We start from the raw sequence: 20,585 nt of genomic DNA on the forward strand, positions 1-20,585 counted from the left end.
GTGTGTGTGTGTGTGTGTGTGTGTGTGTGTGTGTGTGTGTGTGTGTGTGTGTGGTGTAGGTACATGTTCTTGTATATGTGTGTGCACATGTGTTTGCAGAAAAATGTGTGTGGCCATGCGTCTGGAGGCCAGGGGCCGAGGTCATGTGTCTTCCTCAATTGCTTTCTACTTATTCTTTCAAACGGGGTCTCTCACTGACCCTGGAGCTCACTAATTCAGCTAGACTGGCTGGATAATAACCCCCAGGGATCCACGTGACTCCCAACCCCCAGTTGTAGGGCTACAGATCAAGGTCACAGTATTTAATGTGAATACTGGGGATCCAAACTCAGTTCCACACGCTTATGAGGCAGGCTGACTCCTCAGGCCTTAGCAGAGTCTGGGGTCAGCCTGCTTTGGTTCAGTCCTGTCTCCTTCACTGTGTGATCTTGGGCAAGCCAACCTACCTGCTGCCCCATTCGTTTCCTTATCTTTAAAATGGGGAGCGCCAGTGTGGGTTACCCAAACACCCACAAATGCTTCCCCTCTCTGCATCTATTCCCTGGCAGTACCCTCCCACATTGTCTCTGACCTTAGTTAGCCATATGCTTTATTTGAGCAATATGAAGGAAACAGAGACTTAGGAAATGGACTATTGGATTTTTCTCTCTTCTTTAAAATGCCAAGGACACTTTATAAGCAAAACGCCACACCCTTTTAAATATAATTTTTAAATTTTTAATAATGTATATATGTCTCTATGGGGCTGGGAGGGGGGCATGTCCTCATGTGAGCACAGGTGCAGGCTGAATCCAGAAAAGAATGCCAAGTCTCCTGGAGCTAGAGTTGCGGGTGGTGGTGAGCTGCCTGAAGCGGGTGCTGGGAGCCCAGCTGTGGTCCTCTGCAAGAGCAGTACATGCTGAACTGTCGAGTTATCTCTCCAGCCCAGAAAACTTTTATCTGGCCAAAGGATGAGCAACTATGTGGAGAGAAGCCGTCATTATCCCAGCCACCCCACTGAGGTAGCATAAACCAGCCACCGCAGGTACACTGACCTATTAACCACCACAGTTAAGGTCAGCCAACCCCAGCTCAGCTCAGCATTTTTTCACAGAACCTCCATATTGCTTTTCATGACTGTACTCATTTATACTCCACTACTGTTCGGGGTTCCCGTCTATCCAGTGTTTGTTTTCGCCTTTTTTTGTCACGGACTATCCAGTATCAGGTATATCGAGTAAAAGGTATAAGGTGGGACCTTCAAATACACTGCTGGACACGGTCTGTCCTCTCTGGAGAAACATCTGCGAAGTTCTTCCTTGCGGACAGGGCATGCCTTGTCACTCGGGGGGAAACCAGAGTTCTAACTGCAAAAGAGGTATAGCTGTTACTGCTAACCAAGAAAAAAGATAGAAAAAGGGAGGGAAAGAGTCAGAGAGAATTCATGTCAGGCATCATGCCTCACATATATACAGCAGAGAGCTGAAGCAGGAGGGCTGAGGCAGGAAATTTGCCATGAGTGTAAACCAAATCTGAACTAGTGAGTTCCAGGCCAGCCTGAATTACAGGGTGAGACTTAACCTTTAAAAATAAATGAATAAATAAATACGTAATAATAAACAATTAACAAGGAAGGGAAGAAAAAAGTTATATATTTATGTGTTCTAACACACATATATGCATACATACGTGCATATGTTTCATCCTCAAAGAGAGCAGATAGATGATAGATAGATAGATAGATAGATAGATAGATAGATAGATAGATAGATAGATAGACAGATAGGCAGAACTCATTATAAAGGGCAAAAGAGAAAAGACTCTGGACTACTGTTCTGAAGTCTCACTGCTGTAGTTATGGGATGCCCTTATGCTGTGGGTGGCTTTTCCTCCCATCCTGTAGCTCCCAGAACAATGACTCATGAGACTATTTAAATATTATGGAGATACCTAGGCCATATAGCTAGGCTCTTCTCTGACTAGCTCATAACTTTAATTAACCCATCACACTAATCTAAACTCTCCACATGGCTGGTTACCTGAGCTCAGGCACCGTACACCTGTCTTCCTCACATCTGGATGCTGAATCTCCCATGCCTGTCTTTCCCAGAATCCTCTCTCCTGCCAGAAGCCCCACCTATTTCCTGTCTAAGCTATAGGCCACAGGTTTTTTAATTGACAGGTGTTGTATCTATACAATACACATGAGATTCCTTGTACACACTGCTCTCTGGTTTTTGGTTTTGGTGGTTTTCAAGATGGGATATCTCAGTTTCTATATCCCAGCCCAGGGCTGCCAGAAGGCTTTCCCTTGGGTACAATCCAACCATCTAGGGGGCAAAATAGGCCATACCAACCATTCCAGAGCTTCCTTGAAGGCCTTGAAGATTCTTCGGAATTGCTCACAGCTGATCGCTCTCTCTATACCTTGAGCATCCTCCTTCCTGGGGGGACTTAGAGTGTTTCCCAAACCTTGGATGGTCACAGATGCCCTTGAGATGTATCATTTGTAGGCAATGGCAGTTTTCAGGCTCCTACAGTGATGTAGAAGTATTGGAAGGGTTTCCCCTCTGCCATCCCAGGTGGAAATGCCTCCTAGTCAACTTAAGAAAAAAAAAAAATTGTGTGGACAAACTTGTTCTTGCAGGCGAGCTCTTTAGCTTACAGCCTGTACATGTGATTGTTAAAAACCATGGAGGGTATCTAAAAAATTTTTAAGCTCAGAAGAGGACAGGCCACCCATCCCAAGTCTCCCCAGCAAGCACTAAATGGTTCCTATTTCTTTTTGTAATTTACTTATATGTGCAAATATGTATATTGGTTTTTCTTTATTCATTAATTTATTTATTTACTCAATTTACAGCCTGATCACATCCCCTTCTCTACTCTCTCTCCATTCCTCCCTCCCCTTCTCCTCAGAGGAGGGCCCCTCACTTGGGTATCAACCTACCCTGGCACATCAAGTCGCAACAGGACTAAGCACATCCTCTCCCACTGAGGCTTGACAAGGCAGCCCACCTATGAGAAAGGGATCCAACGGCAGGCAACAGAGTCAGAGACAGCCCCTACTCCCATTGTTAGAGGACCCACATGATAACCAAACTTCACATCTGCTACATATGTGTAGGAGGCCTAGGTCCAGCTCATGGATGCTCTTTGGTTGGTGGTTCAGCCTCTGTGAACCCCCACGGGCCCAGGTTAGTTTACTCATAGGTCTTTTTGTGGTGTCTTGACCATTCCAGGCTCCCTCAACCCTTCCTCCCACTCTTCCACAAGACTCTCCAAGCTTTGCCTAATGTTTACTGTGGGTCTCTGCATCCACAGTTTTGATCCACTGCTAGGTGGAGCCAATCAGAGGACAGTTGTGCTGGCTCCTGTCTGCAAGCATGGCAGAGGATCCGTAATAGTGCCGGGATTGGCTCTCTCCCATGGGCTGGGTCTCGAGTGCACCAGTCACTGGCTGGCCATCCCCTTGATCCCTGCTCCAGCTTTATACCTAAAATTCCTGTAGGCAGAACACGTTTTGGTCAAAGATTTTAGGTTGGTGTCCTCCTCCCTCCACTGGAAGTCCCACCTGGCTACAGGAGGCGGCAACTTCAAGCTCCATATCCCCTGCTACTATAAATCTCTGCTGGGTCATCTTCATAGGCAATGGTTCCTATTTCTAAAGGGTAATTGCAATAAACATCCCACAGGCTTAGCTCAAAGGCAGACTCAGCTGGAACAGTGACATCCCAGGCCTAGAAGTGTACGCTGTCTCTTTAGGAAATATTCCAAATCACATCCAGGTGGACAGAGAGACTCTATTCGGTTTCTACAACAGCAGCAAAATTATTGTCCATAGGAACAGTAATGCAAATAGCAATGCAAAATCATAGCAATGATTATGGTAACCATATATACATGGTAACAACTTAAAGGTGACAATACCACCAAACTATAACTGAAGGTGTGGCTCAGTGGGCAGAGTGCTTGCCCAGCATACACAAGCTCCTGGGTTCAATCCCCATCGCTGAATAAACCAGGCATATTGGCACACGCCTGTAATCCTAGCACTCAGGAAGTGGAGACAGGAGGATCAGAATGTCAAGGTTATTTTTAGCTACATAGCAAATTTGAGGCCTTCCTGGGCTACATGAGGAACTGTACCTAATAATCACAATCAATGGAAATGGAAAATAAACACATCAATAATGTCTCTGTCTGGTTACCTCCTGGGGTCAGAATTATGCTTGTTTGGCAGTTTATTTGTATACATTTCTGCATGTCTATGGATCTGCCCTCTACCTATTTGGCAGTTTGTTTGTATACATTTCTGCGTGTCTATGGATCTGCCCTCCATCATTTCATCATTCTTTGTACTGAGCATGTGCAATCTGCACTAATGGAAAGGAATCCCACTAAAAATATTTGCCATGTTGTATTTTCTTTGAAGGAGACACTTGGCACCCTTAGAAAGGATTTCTAACGCAGGCTAAGACCCTCCCTGCTGATTGGCTGAGCCTGCCAGGAAGTAGGGACTGCCTTGTGATAAAGCCAAGAAGAGCCTGGCCGAGCAGAGTTAGGTCAGAGTTTGGTTACTAGAATCATCCATCCCTGACGTCCTGGCAGGGGGATGCCAGGAGAGGAAGCTGGTGCCTCCAGATGTACTTCCTGAGGAGGTTTCCATGAGCCCCCAGAGAGGTCCAGAAAGCTGACCCCAGGAGCTTAAAATGGACTGAGAGACTGAAGCCCAGGCCTCTGCCAGCCCAGGCCCCTCTCATAAAGCCTGTCCTCCATAGGAGCCTCAGCATGCTAAGCCTTCAGGAAGAGCACAGAGCTCGGTTTTATTAAATAACAGCAAAGTTTAACCAGAAAGCATACTGTGTCCACAAAGTTGTGCCTTTTTCATTCCCCTGGTGTCAGCGTGAGAGCATATGACTGGAAATTTACACTTCAATGTGTAGCAGTCAAACGCCCTCTTCTACCAAGTCTCTGCTGTGCTCCTTGGAGGCTGACTCAGCACGCTTCAATGGCCTGGCATCCAGGGTAGAGTACTTTGGAAAAGGGCACAGCCCTTGAAGGAGCTAGATCAGAGGTCCTGGCTCTTGGCTAGCTGTATGGCCTTGTAAATGTTACTCAACCTTTTGGAGCTTTGACTTAAAAATAGAGATAACATTCTCTACTTTATAAGGTGACAATGATTTTTTTTTTTTTTTAAATAAGACTCAGCACAATGGGCTCATTTGATTCATGATTCTTAAACTTGGGAATTTTTAGGAATCACCTAAGAGTGGCCAAACATGCAGAGTCCTGGTCCTCCAACCCATCATTGGGTAGCCTAGACCGAGGGCAGAGTCTACAACACTAGCCATCATCCAGGCGTTTCTGATGTAAATGGCTCGTGATCTCACAGAAAGCATGGACACTGGAGTCAAGGATTATCTACTGCTGTCACTATTGTCATTGTGTAATAACGGGGGTGGGGGGATCTGACCATGACATGCATCTCATACAATGAGACAATTCGTCTTTTAATCTATAAATGTCTGCATTTCGTTAAACATATTTAAGTCCTTAGTCTGAGATATACCAAGAGCTGTTGGTAAATGACCAATTTCAATGCATTCTCCTTGCATAGATCCACCAGGTACAAGAACTAGAACGGGGAAGGCCTGCCCAAAGGTGAAAGGCATCTACTTCAGCCTCTACTGCCAAAATAAGACTCAGTATCATAGGTGCCAAAGCATCTCATTTGCAGGAGAGACCTTCCTCCCAACCTGTGGGTTGGATTAGTGAGGAGTCACCCTGCCTAGGCCCATTGTTCTGTCCTTCCAAATGACTCCATGTCCAAGGAAAAGTGGATTTCCCAGAAGAGCAATGGTGGAGCTCTGCATTCCCCTCTTCCTACACTCACCCTGCAGCTGGGGCTCGGACAATAGTCTCTAGAGGATATAGCACTATTTATTTCCCATCTCCAGCCTCTCCATCCCCAGCAGTAGTATCTGTGCTGAAGTATCTGCTGATGTCTGTTATTGATGAGAGTAGAAAACACATTGCAGAAGCTTCGGCTTCTGGTACAACAGAGAGGGAAAGAGGAAAGGCACCTCAGGCAGCATGGGAAAGTTGAGAAGGGCCGTGGGGAGGGTGCTTGGCATGAAAGGTGGGGTGGGGTTCACTGGGAAGAACATTATTGCCACTTGAGGGTATGAGGGGAAGCCAGGCGCAGGGCAGACAAAGCCATCTGTGGTCAGCTGCTTATGGCTGGCCCTGGGCTCATCCTGCCTGCCCTAGGAAGATTCACAGCAGTCAAATTCACGCAGAAGTGTGGTCAGATGAGTGAGATTAGCTGTTCTTTTCCAAAGGGGCAAACCAAGGGCAAAGCAAATGTAATGAGCTGAGATGGGATGGGCGGACCTTTGGCTGAAAGAACAGGGATCCAATGGCTGGCCAGTTGTCAGTATCGCTGGAGTTTGGATAAGAAGTCAAATCTCAGCACCACCCTGCCTCCCATCCGCAGCAGTGTGGAGAGGGACCTAGCTGTTCCTTCTTTCGTGTGTGTGTCTGTGTGCGTGTGTATAGGCACGGTGTGTGTATATCTCTCTATGTGTGTGCATGCATGGTGTGTGTGTCTCTCTGTGTGTACATGTGTCTTTGTGTGTGTGTGTGCATGCATAGTGTGTATGTGTCTGAGTGTGTCTGTGTGTGTCTCTGTGTGTGCATGCATGTGTGTGTCTCTGTGTGTGTGTCTGTAAATATGTGTGCACACGTGTGCTCAGATGAGTGTGCATGTACACATTCACACAGAGGCCAAAGGTCAGTGCTAAGGATCTTCCTCCGTCATTTTTTTTTTTTTTTTTTAGACAGGGTTTCTCCCTGAGCCTGGAGCCCTGCAGTGTAGCAAGAATGGCTGGCCGGAAAACACAGCAGCGATCCGCCTGTGTCTGCCTCCCCAGTGCTGGGATTGCAGACAGAGACTGTACCAGCCTTTTATGAGGGTTCTGAGACCTGAAGCCAGCTGGTCACGCTCATGCAGAAAGCACATTATTCACTGGGCCATCTCCCTAGCACCCTGCAAAGTCATTTAAGCAGTTTTGACAGTTCTCTTGTTGATTGTATGGAGACTGGATTTTTTTAAATGGTTTTTAGCCTATCATTCCAAAGTGCTCCTCAGAATTACCTTATTTAATTATACATTTAAAGATTTAAATTTAAAACTTAAAAGGATTTTTTTTATTTAGTTATAAATCATTTTAAAGATTCAACTGAACACGTGATGTGTTGAATATAAAACCACTAATATGAGGCTGGAGAGATGGCTCAGCATTTAAGAGCACTGGCTGCTCTTCCAGAAGATCTGGGTTCAAGTCCCAGCACCCACATGACAGCTCATTACTGTCTATAATTCCTGTTCCAAAGAATCTAACGCAGACATAAATGCAGTCAAAACTGTACATAAAATAAAAACAGATAAATTAAAACAAAAAAGCCAGAGGTGGTGGTTCATACCTGTAATCCCAGCACTCAGGGAGACAGAAGCAGGCGGATCTCTGAGACTCTGAGGCGAGCCTAGTCTACAAAGTGAGTCCAGGACAGCCAAGGCTACACAGAGAAACCCTGTCTCGAAAAACCAAAAACTAGAAACCAAAAACAAACACTAATATAATGCCTGAAACATGGCAAGTGCTTAATGTTGATGGCAGCAGCCATTTTTCTTGCATGATCCTGATGGCCGCGGGAGGCCCTGAGTAGCTGAGTGTCTGAACAAGGATTGGATTACCCGCCCTCTGACTTCAAGCCAGTACCTGTGCATACAGAACCCTGTTTCCACGAACTCACCATGATTCTGGTGGCTCATGTCACTCCTTAAATCTGTCAGTGCCATTTCCAGGTATGATCACCAATATAATTTTAAGATTCGACTCACAGGATATGTAATAGAACACAGAAGAGACTTGACTCTACATGTCTTGGTTAGGCTTTCAGTTGCTGCAAATGAACACCGTAGCCAAAAGCAACTTGGGGAGGAAAGGGTTTATTTCACCTTACCATTCTCAGGTCACACTCTTTAATGAGGAAAGTCAGGTCAGGATCTCAAGGTGGGGACCTGGAGGCAAGCGCTGCAGCAAAAGCCATGAGGGAAGACGGCCAATCTGCTTGGTCCTCATGGTTTGTTCAGTGTGCCCTTTTACACACCCCAGGATGACACTACCAACAACCGGCTGGACCCTCCCAAATGAATCTTTAATCAAGAAAATACTCTCTAAGCTTGCCTATAGGCCAAACTTACGGAGGCATTTTCTCGTCTGAAATTCCCTCTTCTCAGATGACTCCAGCTCTGTCAAGTAGACCAAAAATTAACCAGCATACCAACTAATGACATCCAGTTAGGTGAGGACAAGATTCTGCAGAACTCCTGCCCATGTTCCCTTTTCCAGCGGGTGTCAAATGCAGCTGGCTCACCAAAGAACCCTTGCTCCTGACACCTTGACTCCTCACCCTCACAGGGAGGCACCCTGGAGGATGCACCTTCCCGTTACAGGAAAAAACAGCCCAGAGCTGCCCACCAAAGCACCTCATTCCCTTTCACCCTCATGAGGTCACCAGCAGGGGTGATGGTAGCATTTCCTGGCTCAAATTTAGTCTTTCTAACCTCAAGGAAAATAATGAACTTGGCAAAATGACAGGGGTAGATCAAAAAAAGGAACAAGTTATAAGGTCGGGCAGATAGTCCCTGCCTAGTTTCACTGTTGTATCGGCTATGTGGTGTGCCTTTATTAACAGCTGTCAGGAATCACTTGAAGCTGCAGTCTGGCTACACCAGACCTCTGAACTCCTCTTCATTCTCTTCTCTCCTGTCTAAACTTAATAATCTTCTTTACAGGTGTAGACACCTTTCCTGGTAGTAAATGATAATCTTTCCCCATCTAGTATATGCTTAGCCAAGGAAAGAAAGATAACCTAGCCTTCACAGGCCTGCTTGATTTTAACCCAGGAAAAGTTGACTTGGAAAGTCTGCATGGCCACTCTGCCTGGGGTAAGGTCAGCCTTAAGTCTCACTCTCCTGGGCCAGAAAAGTACAAACCATTAGAGGATCACATAGTTTTCTTCTTTTGTGAGGTTGAAGACAACACCATAAAAGAATTGCTTTAAAGGGAGGAAATGCAGGGGTTGTGGTTTGAATGTGAGATGACCCCTCAGCTCGTGTATTTGAACACTTAGTCCCCAAATCTTAGTTCCCAAACTGCACTCTTTTGGAAGTTGTGGGACCTACAGGAGGTAGGAAGTAGTTCCTCACTGGAGGAAGTTGGTTACTAGGGAGGGACCTTGAGAGTTTTATAGTCCAGCTGCTTCCTTGACTACGGATACAATATAACTAGTGACTCATGCTTCTGCTCTCCTGCCTTCCCTGCTTTCCGGTGCCCCCTCCAACTGCCTCAACCCGGTATGTGGCTCTCATTATGTCTGCACCACCAGGCCCAGCAGGACTCTGTATTCTACAGGATTCTAGGCATAAAGAAGTTAATAAGTAATGGCCCTGAATTTCTGTTTCTAGGAGGTAGATGTCATACCTCATAAAATTCAGGTGTCTGCCAAGGAGAGCATGCTCTTGTCAGAAAGTTATTCTTCCTGCCAGTGAAGAGCCACAGACACCATCCCAGCATTAGCCCAGTGAAGGACTCAGAGCCAGGGTGTTGCCTGGATGGAAAGAGAAGAGGGGTCATAGGTGATGGCACATAGTTGAAACAGTATCTTAATTACTATTCTGTTCCTGTGAGGAGAGACCTTGAGCAAGGCAACTCTAATAAAAGGAGGCATTTAAGCGGGGCTTCCTTAAGGTTTTAGAGAGTTAGTCCACGATTGTAACGGCAGCCAGGCAGAGATGGTGCTGGCACGGTAGCTGTGAGCACCACATCCCAACCCTCAGGCCGCAGGCAGAGGGAGACATGGGCTTTTGGAACCTCACTGCCACACCTCCTCCAACAAGGCCACATCTCCTAATCTCCACCAAACAGTTCATCAACTGGTGGCCAAGCATGCAAACATATGAGCCTATGGGGGTCGTTCTCATTCAAACCCCCTCAAATAGTATGAGACTAGCATAAAGACAGACACACAGGTAGACAGGAGAGAAGAGAAAGCTGAAAATCAAACCTGTGTGTGTACATATGTGGTCAGCTGCCTCTAACAAGAATATACATCAGGGAAGGGACAGTCTCTACCATAAACGCTTTCAGGAAAACTTTGTAGTAATAAGCAAAAGAATAAAATCATACCCTTAGCTTAAATCGCTGCACAAAAGATGAGTTTAGTTCAAAATAGACTAAAGACTTAAATGTAAGACCCAAGTCTCTAAAACTCCACTAAGAAAATGTGAAGAGACACGGCTAGAGAGACGGCTCAGGAGGTAAGGTCACTGACGGCTCTTTGAGAAGACCCAGGTTCCACTCCCAGATCAAAGCCATCTGTAATTCCAATCCCAGGGGGTCTAACTCTCTCTTCGGGCTTCCGCAAGCACTGAATGCACAGAAATACATGCAGGCAAACACTCCCAAAGGTAAAATAAAAACAAAAAAATCTTAAAAACAAACAGAAAACCTGGAGGGGAAACTTCATGGCATTGTACTTAGCTGAGGTCTCATGCATGGGGAGCAAGAGCAAAAGCAGGCAAGCGGAACTTCATCTGTCTACAAAGTTTCTGCACGGCTAAGGAGGGAACCACTGAGTGGGCAGGCAGCCACAGGACAAAGGGCTGATTTTCAACCATAGATCTGGTAATGCGTGAATAACCAAACTAGAGAACGGGCTCCTGCAACTCAACAGCAAAAATAAAAGACTTAATAACAGTTTTTAAGCTGGACAAGAGGGGGGAGGATTGGCTCAGTCCTTAAGAGTACTGGCTGTTCTTCAGGAGGTTCAATTCTCAGCAGCCTCATGGCAGCTCACACTTGCCTGTAACCCCTGTAACTACAGTTCCAAGCAATCCAATGCCTTCTTCTGCCCTCCATGGGTACTGCATTCATGCGGCACACAGACACTCATAGGGGCAAAACATCCATACATGTAAAATATTTTTTTAATGGGACGAGGACTTGCTATTGACATTCTTCCAAGGAAAATATTTACTGACCAACAGAAATGTAAAGACATCCGACATTACTCAGCATCAGGAAAATGGAAAGCAAAGCCACAATAACATATTGCCTCACACATGTTCAAATGGCTATTTTTAAAAACTAGTCAGTATTGAAGGGGCCGTGGAGAAATCAGAACCTTTGTACACCGTTGGTAAAGCTGGGAAATGACACAGCCAGTTTTTCTTCAAGAAGTTAAAATTTGAACTACCATGTGGTCTGGCAACCTGCCGTTTACTCGAGAGACCTGAAGGCCAAGGCTCAGCTGCATTAGCACTCATGTTCACAGCAGCGTTATTCACAATAGCCAAGCTGTGGAGACCATCTAGCTGTCAGGGGGGACACTGGAGACGGAACGAGTGTATGCACGCATCACGGAATACTCTTCCGCCTTGGGGAGAAAGCCTGCAACATGACACAGCATAGATGAACCTGGAGGTCCTCGGGAGGGGTAAAATAAGCCAAGAGACAGAAAGACAAGCACTTGGTGATTACGCTTACATGATGTACCCACAGTGGTCAGACCCGTGGAAAAGGGAACAGCATGCTTTCTCACTGGAGGTGAGTGGCACATGGAGAATTGGCTTGTTCCAACAAGGATCAAGTGCCAGTCACACAAAATAAGACCTAGACACGTGCTGTCCAGTGTAGTTGAGCTGTGTACTCGGAAGCTCAAGAAGACAGCTCTCACGTTGGGCACTGAGAAATGTAGTAGTCTATGATGAAGTTTGTATTTGTTCCTTCTTGTTGCTGCAATAAAACACCATGACCACAGGTGACTTATGGAAGAAAGAGATTGCCTTATGCTTCCAGAGGGAGAGTCCTTGATAGCAGAGAGGGCATGTCAGCAGGCGGCCAGAACAGGAAACTGAGGGATTACATCTTTAATCACCTGTTGAGAGAACAAACTGGAAATGAGCTGATCAACTCCAAGCCCATCCCCAGTGACGTACTTCCTTCAACAAGCTTCCATGTCCTAAAGGTTCCAGAACCCCAGAGACATCACCACCAACTAGGGACCACGTGTTCAAATACCTGAGCCTATGGGGACATTTTTTCATTCAAACCACCCTGGTGGGCGATTTCGAGCTATGGAATGCTGTGTAGACTACATTGAGACTTAAAAACAACCTAAACAAGGATATTTAGAGCTTAAACAGCAGAGCAGTTCAAGAAAGTGGATTAATTAACAGCTTCTCAAGGTCAAGGAGGTAAGTTATTCCCATGCCTTTGCCCAACTAGATGCCACAGAGCAGTTTCACTGTGAGTGGTTCCCCTCACCATCACTAGGCAGTTGCCATATCCCGAGAGAAGAAACAACCATGACAAAGTCCTCAGGAGAACTAGGGACCATCTTTGCTAAGGTCAATAAGCCTTCTCGGCAGCCATCAAAGTCCCTCTAACACCTCCCTGACCAGAGATGAGCCCCGTTTTATTCCTGACCCTGCCATGCTCCTCCTACCATTGTTCAGACTCAATAATACTCTGTGGCCTCCCCCTGCCCTCCCCCATAACTATTCTGGCACTTCAATGCCAAGGCATTAAATGCAAGGAGGCTGAATAGCCATCCAAGCAGACTGACACACTGCTGGAGGCATCATTTGAAACAGAAAGGCCAAGGATGTGACTAAGGTGACCCCTGCCAAGCTCCCAACAATCCCCTCCCCCCACCCCTACCCCATATCTAACAGGAAACACACACACTGGACCAACAGCTCTCCAATTACAACTTCCAGGAAACTACTTCAGAAGGTGAAAGCATTTCCAGATGGAACAATCATCTCAAGGAAAGGAAGGACTGCCCCGCACAGGAAGTTCTGTCGGGGAAGCTGTTGTTCAGGGCACATGCCCCCCAGCATCCTGCAGGAAGCTAGCTGTCAACTGTCTCAAGCTTCGTGGCTGCTGCTCAGAAAACAGGGTCAAAGGAGTCACCTTACCTTACTGTGAACTTCAGAGTCCAAATTAGAAGACTTTAAATTTGACTAAAATAACTGTTTGGAAAGAAGATCTCTGAGTAATGCCATTATTATCCCCAAGGCTTCCCAGAGGCCCTGAGAGGGTCTGTTTAATGCTCTGAAGAGTCAGGAGCGAATCACACCATAGGAGGTGACCCAGCGAGTTTCCTCTCTCTGCTTCCTGGGGAGGCTCCTGGAAGCCAGGGTTTGCCTGCACAGCCATCAGCTGCCTGAATGTAGGTAGCAAGTGTGGCAGCTCTTCCGATTTAGAATGCAAGGGTAATTGCTGCTCTGTCCTGCCTTCAAGAGCAGCAGAAGGGCTCTGATCTGCCTAAAACCAGCGAACAGCTGCTTCAGCCTCACCGGAGGATTCTAGTTGTAATATTCAAAATGGTGTCAGTGCCCTTGCCAATATTCTTGCTGCCTCAAGAGAATCCTCCAGAACATTCAAAGTAACCTATTTCTCTGGCCAGTGCAGGATTCAGATATGAAGTTGACATGAACCTGAGCCTTGATCCCCAAGATGTGGGATGGAGCCTAATGGGAGTAGAGCTCCTGGAAAGGAGTGGAATGAGGAACCTTTAATCTTAGCAGCGGGGGGGGGGGGGGAGGCAGAGGCAGGTGGATCTCTGAATTCCAGGCCACTCTGACCACCCTGGTCTACAGAGTGGATTCCAGGACAGCCAGGGCTACCCAGAGAAACCCTATATAGAAAAACAAAACAAAACGAAAAACAAGCTCAGTCTGTGAGTCACACCCACCAGATTTTTTTCCTGTGAAACTAGGCTCTGTTTCAAGTATGACCTTTGAGTTAAGACAGAATATCAGCTGACCAAGAAGACTGTCGCCAACAGTCATAAGTGTTATCAGTGAATCTCCAGCTGCCAAAACAAGTTATGTTGTATTTTATAAAGGTGTCCTTGCTGGTGTGATTGAAAGAGTCACCTCAGAAAGCACATGTCCCTGTCCTCCAGAAATAAAAGGGCCCACAGAAATACAATTACCCCATCCACTGCAACCCAGGCTGTCACGTCAAGGCAGCAATTCTGTCATTTGCATGCGTCCAAGTCTTCCAATTTTCAGTACTGCCTTTTACTTTTCCAAGGTTCTCAAGATTTCTTGGTCCTTGAAAGTGGACCTTGAGGATTGGAATCACATCTGTGCCCTGGTACCTCCTTGTAACTTCATGCAAGGTACTAGATACTCTAGCTAGCAAACAAATATTCTTTGGAAATTGAATCCAGAGAGAGGATCTGAGTTGGATCCCTAGGGGGCAACATAGTCAAATACATTGGGAGAATTTGCTTCTAGCCAGTAGAGGGCGAAAGCCATGGGGACAGAGTATTTTCTCTGCAATATAGAAAGTTGTGCCAAAAAGCCAACCAAGGCAAGGCTCTGAGCCCTGAATGATAATCCAGCTAAGTCTGATAGTCCTTCACTTGGATTTCAGGATAACGGATGTGTTACATTATCTCGTGCATGGCCACATTAAGTTTTGAATCATCAACAAACAAGCCCCACGCCCAGTTTTAAATACCTGCAATGCACTATTTACAATTCAGGACGGTCAAAAGAACAGTTGTAATAATGAACACTGATGTAGGAATTCTAGGAAAAATGAAGTAACTTAAATGCCTAAAAGTATCGTTAGTCATAGTTATTTAATCGCTGTGTGCTGGAGACTCAGCCCCTACTCTCATCCCAGCCTCACACTCACCCAGGAAGCAACTATGGTGGGAAAATGGGCCCAAGCCACACTACTTTGTGAGAGGGGTGACGCTCTTTAGATTTAGCCGCAGGACCCTTTGCCGTCTGCTACCTCCCTCAGTCACCTTCCGAGCCTTCATTCAATCAAGAGACTTAATTAGCTACTCTGTAAAGACTCCACCTCATCCTTACTGCCAGAGACAAGGAGACAAGAGACACAGACTTCTCTTTTAAGAGCTCATTTTCCAAAGAAGCATAGAAAGTAACAGGCTGGTCTGAGGATAGAGAGAGCACTGGGGGCTTCTAATGGGCCAGGCTGACTGACCCAGGAGATAAATGGCAGGCTAGAAAGCAACTGGAGAAGGGAGGCACCCCAAGTTACCTGAGGTGCAGATCAGATCTATTGACTAAGTGGCCATCAATGAGTGAGAGAGGCACGCACCAGGAGTGAGTCAAGGATTCTGGCCCGTGTCACCAGGCAGATGCTGACAGCTTCGGGGGTGAGTCCCCCGAAGTCCGCAGCTTCTTAGTACTGTCATTGAGTAGGTGCGGGGCGCTCACAGGCTGCAGCCAACCTGAGCTCTGATGGGGAGATGATGAAGAATGAGCCAGCTGGGAGGGGTTGCCTTTCCAGCTGCACACGTGCTCCTGGAGTTCAAAGGTGAGGCTGGCCCTGGGAGTATGGATTCAGGACGCACTGTCCTTTAGAGGAAGAACAGAAAACCGGGAGAAATCACGGCCATGTCCTGAAGAACACTGTAGGTAAGCGGCCAAGAGAGGAACAAGAGTCTTCAAGAGTTTTGAAAAACTGGCAAAGACAAAAGAACACAGTGGATTTGTAGAGTATCCAAAAAAGGGGGCAACCCTGTTCCCTGGGAAGCCAAATGAAATAAGGGCTGAAACTTAGCCATCCAACAAGTCAGAGGAAGGAGGAACAGCATCACTGCCTCCTGGCAGGAATCCTGAAATCCATGAATGAAGTGCAGCTGAATTCTAGGAAAGATGGGGCTGAGAAACAAGCCCAGCTGTTGTGCTGGAAATGACCCAGATGGGCTCCAGAGGCCCCGATGTTGATGGTTCAGGAAGTCTGTAGATTGCCTCATAACATAGCCACTATTACAAGCTAAATGACATAAACTTAAGAAATGAATGCTATGCTAAAAAGAAGGGTAATAAACAACTAAGGCACATTACTTGCTTATTAAGTACGATTTCTCATTACTGATTCTGCCCAGGTTATCCACATACATTTTCCCTGTGTATAGGGAATGCTGTATAACCATGAAGCTTCTGGACTCACTCACTGACATGTGGATAGCTCAACACTGGCTTTGGTGAAAGCGTTCATTCCATAAGAATCAGCAAATGTACACTTCAGAGCACTTTCCAGACGGCTGCCTCTTGGTGCCAGGATACCACTGACACTAAGCCTCAGGGCAACACCCACCCCCTTCCTCCCTGTGGGAAGAAGCCAGCAGTTCAAGTCTGACCCACAGTGTGCTGACCACAATCTATCAGTTAAAGCTGATCATAGGTGGGTACAGCAGGGACAGTTTTCACCTCGGAAGCGCTGGTGTCTAGAAGTGATCTAGAGAACTGTCTAAGGGTGGGAGCCACGGCTGTCAGTGAGGATACAGGGAGCTTTGCATCACAGAGGAAATGGATTCCAGCCTCCTGGCTCGACACTGAGTGCTGGATTGTAGGCTCAGAAGACATCCAGAGTTGGAGTAGAAGGCTGGCTGGTAGCTCGTCGCCTGTACTGTACTTGGATGAGGACAAAGAGCAGCAGCAGAGGGACTCGATGCCCCATTCCCAGAGGAGGTGGGATCCTCAGTGTATCCACACCTCATTGCCTCTCAGCCGGGCCACACAAGCCTGTTGGAGGCTGTGGGGTAGCAGAATGAGGAAGGTGATGCCTGACAGCCAAGCAGTGGACAGTGATGCTTATTAGAGAAGGAGGAGGAGGGAAGAGAAACAAGGGGAGGAGTGAAAAAGGAAAGGAGGAGAAAGGGGAAGGGAAGGGGAGAGGCAGGAGTGGGAGGATGAGGAGAAACCAGTAAGAATAAGAGGCTGTTGGGTTGCTCATTGGACAACATGAATCATTGATGTATGAGTCACTTGCTACCCTTGAAGACTCACAAGGGAAGGAAAGACAGGAGGACACGGGGAGGGTTGAGCATGCTGTCTAGAGAGAGTTTAAGAAGGAGATGGCTGTCCAAGTGCTCTGCTTTCTGTTACTGCTTCACGTGGGAGCTACAACCCATAGCAGCATCTTCCGCACACCGCTGGTTACGGCCCAGATATACCCCTCCAGCCAGTTCCAGGTAACCAGTCGATTGTACCAAGAAGGCTGACACTACGCTCTTTTTTAGTTCCTGTTTGTGCTGCTTAGTTTCGTAGAAGTTCTTACTTTTGATGTGCTGGGGACATGTGTCACCAGTCAGAGGACATCATGTATGAAGCTGTCCTCAGGTGCCATCTGCATATTACCCTGGGGGTTGAGGTTCATCTTTTTTTTTTTAATCTTTATTTTATTTTTTAAAATAATACATTCACTTTATATCCCAATTGTAGCCCCCTCCCTTGTCTCCTCCCTGTCCCACCTTCCCTCCATCTTTCCCCCATTTCCTTCCCCTGGTCCTCAGAAATGGGGAAACCTCCTCCCCTAACATCTGACCCAGGCTATCAAGTCTCCTCAGGACTGCCAGCATCTTCTTCCTCTTTGGCCTGGCAAGGCTGCATCTCAGAAGGGAGTGATCAAAGAGCAGGCAACAGAGTCCTTATCAGAGACAGTCCCTGCTCCCCTTACTAGAGGATCCATATGGACAGTGAGCTGCCTATGGGCTACATCTGAACAGTGGGCCTACACATCTCTAAAGACACCAAATGTGCCCTGCCACAGTTGGGAGAGAGACTGCAGTGAAGCAAGTCAGGGGCTAATTCCAAGCTGCCACTTTCCTGTTGTCTAGCACTGTCCAGCACAGCAGAAGATAGTCAAACACAAAAAGGGGAGTTTTGGAAGAGAGTTGAGTGTAAGATATGGAAGGATTGTCTGAAAGCAGATTACGGCACATGTGAACTGCAGCCCAAAGGGTGGCTTGGAGCCTCTGGTTCTCTGTGTGAAATGGTGCTAACCATACCTGACTTGGGCTGGCATCAGCATCCAGCAGCAGCAGGTCTGGGAAGGGATGACGCATATGTGTTTACAGATGTGTCCCTTGGGATTCAGGGGTGAGAGAGCCGTAGGGGTGGAGGAAGCCTCTTTGTGCACATGGAACGGCTTTTGAGCTGGAATTTTCATTTCCACAGCAGGTGACTGTATCTTCAGAGAGACAGAAGACATCAGAGAGCTAGAGGCTGGGAGCATGGGTGAACAGTGCAGTGAGGAAGGCAGCAAAGGGGGAAAGCAGAGTTGAGCGTGTTTGTGTTAAAAGCACAGCTCTCGCCTCAAAAGCGATCAGAAATCATTTATTCTGGAGCAAATACGGCTTCCTATGCTTACCCCAAGTTCCATGTTCCAACATGGAAGCAGTTTTACCAAGTTTTGTAGTCACAGAACAAAGATCAAGGCACTTGGGTGGTCACAGAGGGAGGAGACATCTCAGCAAGGGCCTCAGACGTATCCGGTGCCTTTTGGTCGGTGGAAAACTAGCTTTGTTAGGTTAATACATTCCACGGGCTTTTTTTTTTTTTTAAGTCTGTGGTCAGGATGTTAGTTGGGGAGAAGGAAAAAGGAACTGGCTATTCAGTGATCTAAAGATACCCCAAGATAAATTATAATTAGGCTCTGGGCCTACAACATTCCAGTCATGGGAGTTCCAATCAGTTTTTGCAGACACGGCTTCTTCCCAGGAATTCCCCTTCTCAGGCTAGGGCACAGGTGGGCACTGTAGCTGTTTGATTCCTGACTCCTGTGTTGGGTTGGGAAGGAAGAAAAGGCAGGGCAGAAGCAGCTGTGGGGGTGTGCCCCCACTTACCACCTGACAGACACAATTTGTCCCCAGAAGTCTCCTTCCCGTTCAATGACTTGGCTGTGTCTTTGAAGACTGGTTGTTTCTTCTGTAAAGGAGAATCCTCAGGGCCTCCTCAACGTCCCGGGGAGACAGAAAAGAAAGCAAAACACACTGGCCTCTTTGCAACTCACTGCTGTGTGAGGAGGGGAAAATGTGTTCTACAAGCCTCGTAAGTGTCTAGCGGGAGGGACCCCGTCATGGAAGATGGTGTTTCTCGGTTTGCCTCCTATGCCTGGGCAGCTACCCCGGGGATGAGGCATTCTCGAGGGCAGCTTCTGTTGCATCATCAGGGAAGAACAGTAGATACACAGAAAGGTAACCGGCCTAGGCAACAGCGTCTTTAATCTCTCGGACGGCGAACTGTGGGGGAAGCAAACAATGGCAGATAAGGGAAGCTATTTCAGCTTGTTCACTTGATTCCTCTGGTGCCTCTCTAGGTCCTCTAGGGTCCAAAGTCATCTTCAGTGTCAACCTTTGTTCACCCTGATGGGAGGGGCAGGCAGGGCAGCTCCCTTTGGGACTTCATGTGCTGATTTGGGCAAACAGCAGGACAGGAAGCTCACCTGTGTCTTGCCTCTGTCCTGTCACTTGAGTGCTACTCACATATGCCAAGGGGTGTTTTCAGGGAAGTGAGTTCTGTCCTTCCCTCCTGCTCCATACGTAGACTGTGTGCTTTGGGGTAAAACGAGCTCCGGTACCTGGAAGATGGTGGAAAGCAGTGTAGGCGAAGTCCGCAAGAACGCGCATGGCTGACATGAGCACAGCCATGGGGAGGCACCAATGTCTCAGACCCATGAGAAAGGGAAGGCTTCCTCCCATTTTCGTATGGATGCTGACGGACGGATGTTGACCTTCCACTAAAGCCGGTGCACTCAGAGAGTACCGACCACCGCTTCCTCATCCCAGATGACTGTAAAACTGCTCCCCTACAGAGACCACCTATGGAGATGAGCTAACCCAGCTCTTCATCCACGCTGTAAATAATAAACAGGTTGAGTTTCAGGACATACTGCTTGCATGTCCCCAGGGCACGGCCACTGGGTCCCAGCTTCACATTGCTTACACCTGTCAGTTCTTCATGGCTTAAGGCCCCAGTCAAATCAAGCCCAAAGCCGCGAGGGCTCTGGCGGGAAGTCCTTTCTGAAGGGAGGTGATGGTGGTGGCACAGTGACCACACTGGCAGATTGTCACCTTTCCTAAGCATGGTCCGCTCCCTGCCTTCTGAACTCAAGTGATAATGGCTTGGGGCTGGGGCCCCTCTGGCATGAGCTTAAGGAGGAAGGGGTCTGAGATAGCTGCCTTGTGTTCCCAGGCCAGCCCATCCCATAATAAACACATTGTCTGCATAGATCCCCAGACATTCTCCATTGAGTTTAGATAACTACAGGCAGGGACAGGCCACTGTGGAGAAAGGTCCCACTACCCCGTCTGTCTGTTACCATATGCAAGGTCAGACTGGAACACATCTACTGAAACCGCCAGCAAGGGGTGCACATGGCCTAGGGCAGGCCGGATGGGAAACCTTTAACCTAGTGACTCACTTTTCCTACCTAGAAATAGCAGGTGAGCATCCCGTTCTTCTCCATGACTCACCCTCTGCCCCTGAGCCTGTGTGATTCCACCAGCACCTGTGCCCCTAACAAAACCCGATGCCTGTGGGCTTGGTAGTCTAAGTCACAATTCCTCAAAACACTAAGTTGTGAAACTTTGTGCATTAAGAAACATGAGCAAGGTCTCTCTATGCTCATTGGCAAATCCGGAACTTCCCTCATTAGATTTCTAGGATGGACCACAAGCTCCCCGGGCTCACCACTGCT

The 20,585-nt window shown here is 47.3% G+C and overlaps 1 protein-coding gene and 1 long non-coding RNA gene across 2 annotated transcripts in view; one reads left to right on the forward strand and one right to left on the reverse strand.

Annotated features, from left to right (window-relative positions):
• The window catches only part of Zdhhc14 (zinc finger DHHC-type palmitoyltransferase 14), a 284,482-nt gene that overhangs the window by 253,376 nt on the left and 10,521 nt on the right, over positions 1–20,585 (forward strand). The gene's annotated exons all lie outside the window — the stretch shown is intronic.
• On the reverse strand, positions 11,081–19,013 carry LOC129683277 (uncharacterized). Its single transcript, XR_008721127.1, has 3 exons — positions 18,733–19,013; positions 17,896–18,077; positions 11,081–11,985 (listed from the first exon to the last, which is right to left on the reverse strand). It is a non-coding gene; the product is annotated as an uncharacterized LOC129683277 (long non-coding RNA).

Source organism: Psammomys obesus, unplaced genomic scaffold, assembly GCF_907164565.1.
Source record: "Psammomys obesus unplaced genomic scaffold, mPsaObe1.curated_primary_1811, whole genome shotgun sequence".
Lineage (NCBI taxonomy): Eukaryota > Metazoa > Chordata > Mammalia > Rodentia > Muridae > Psammomys > Psammomys obesus.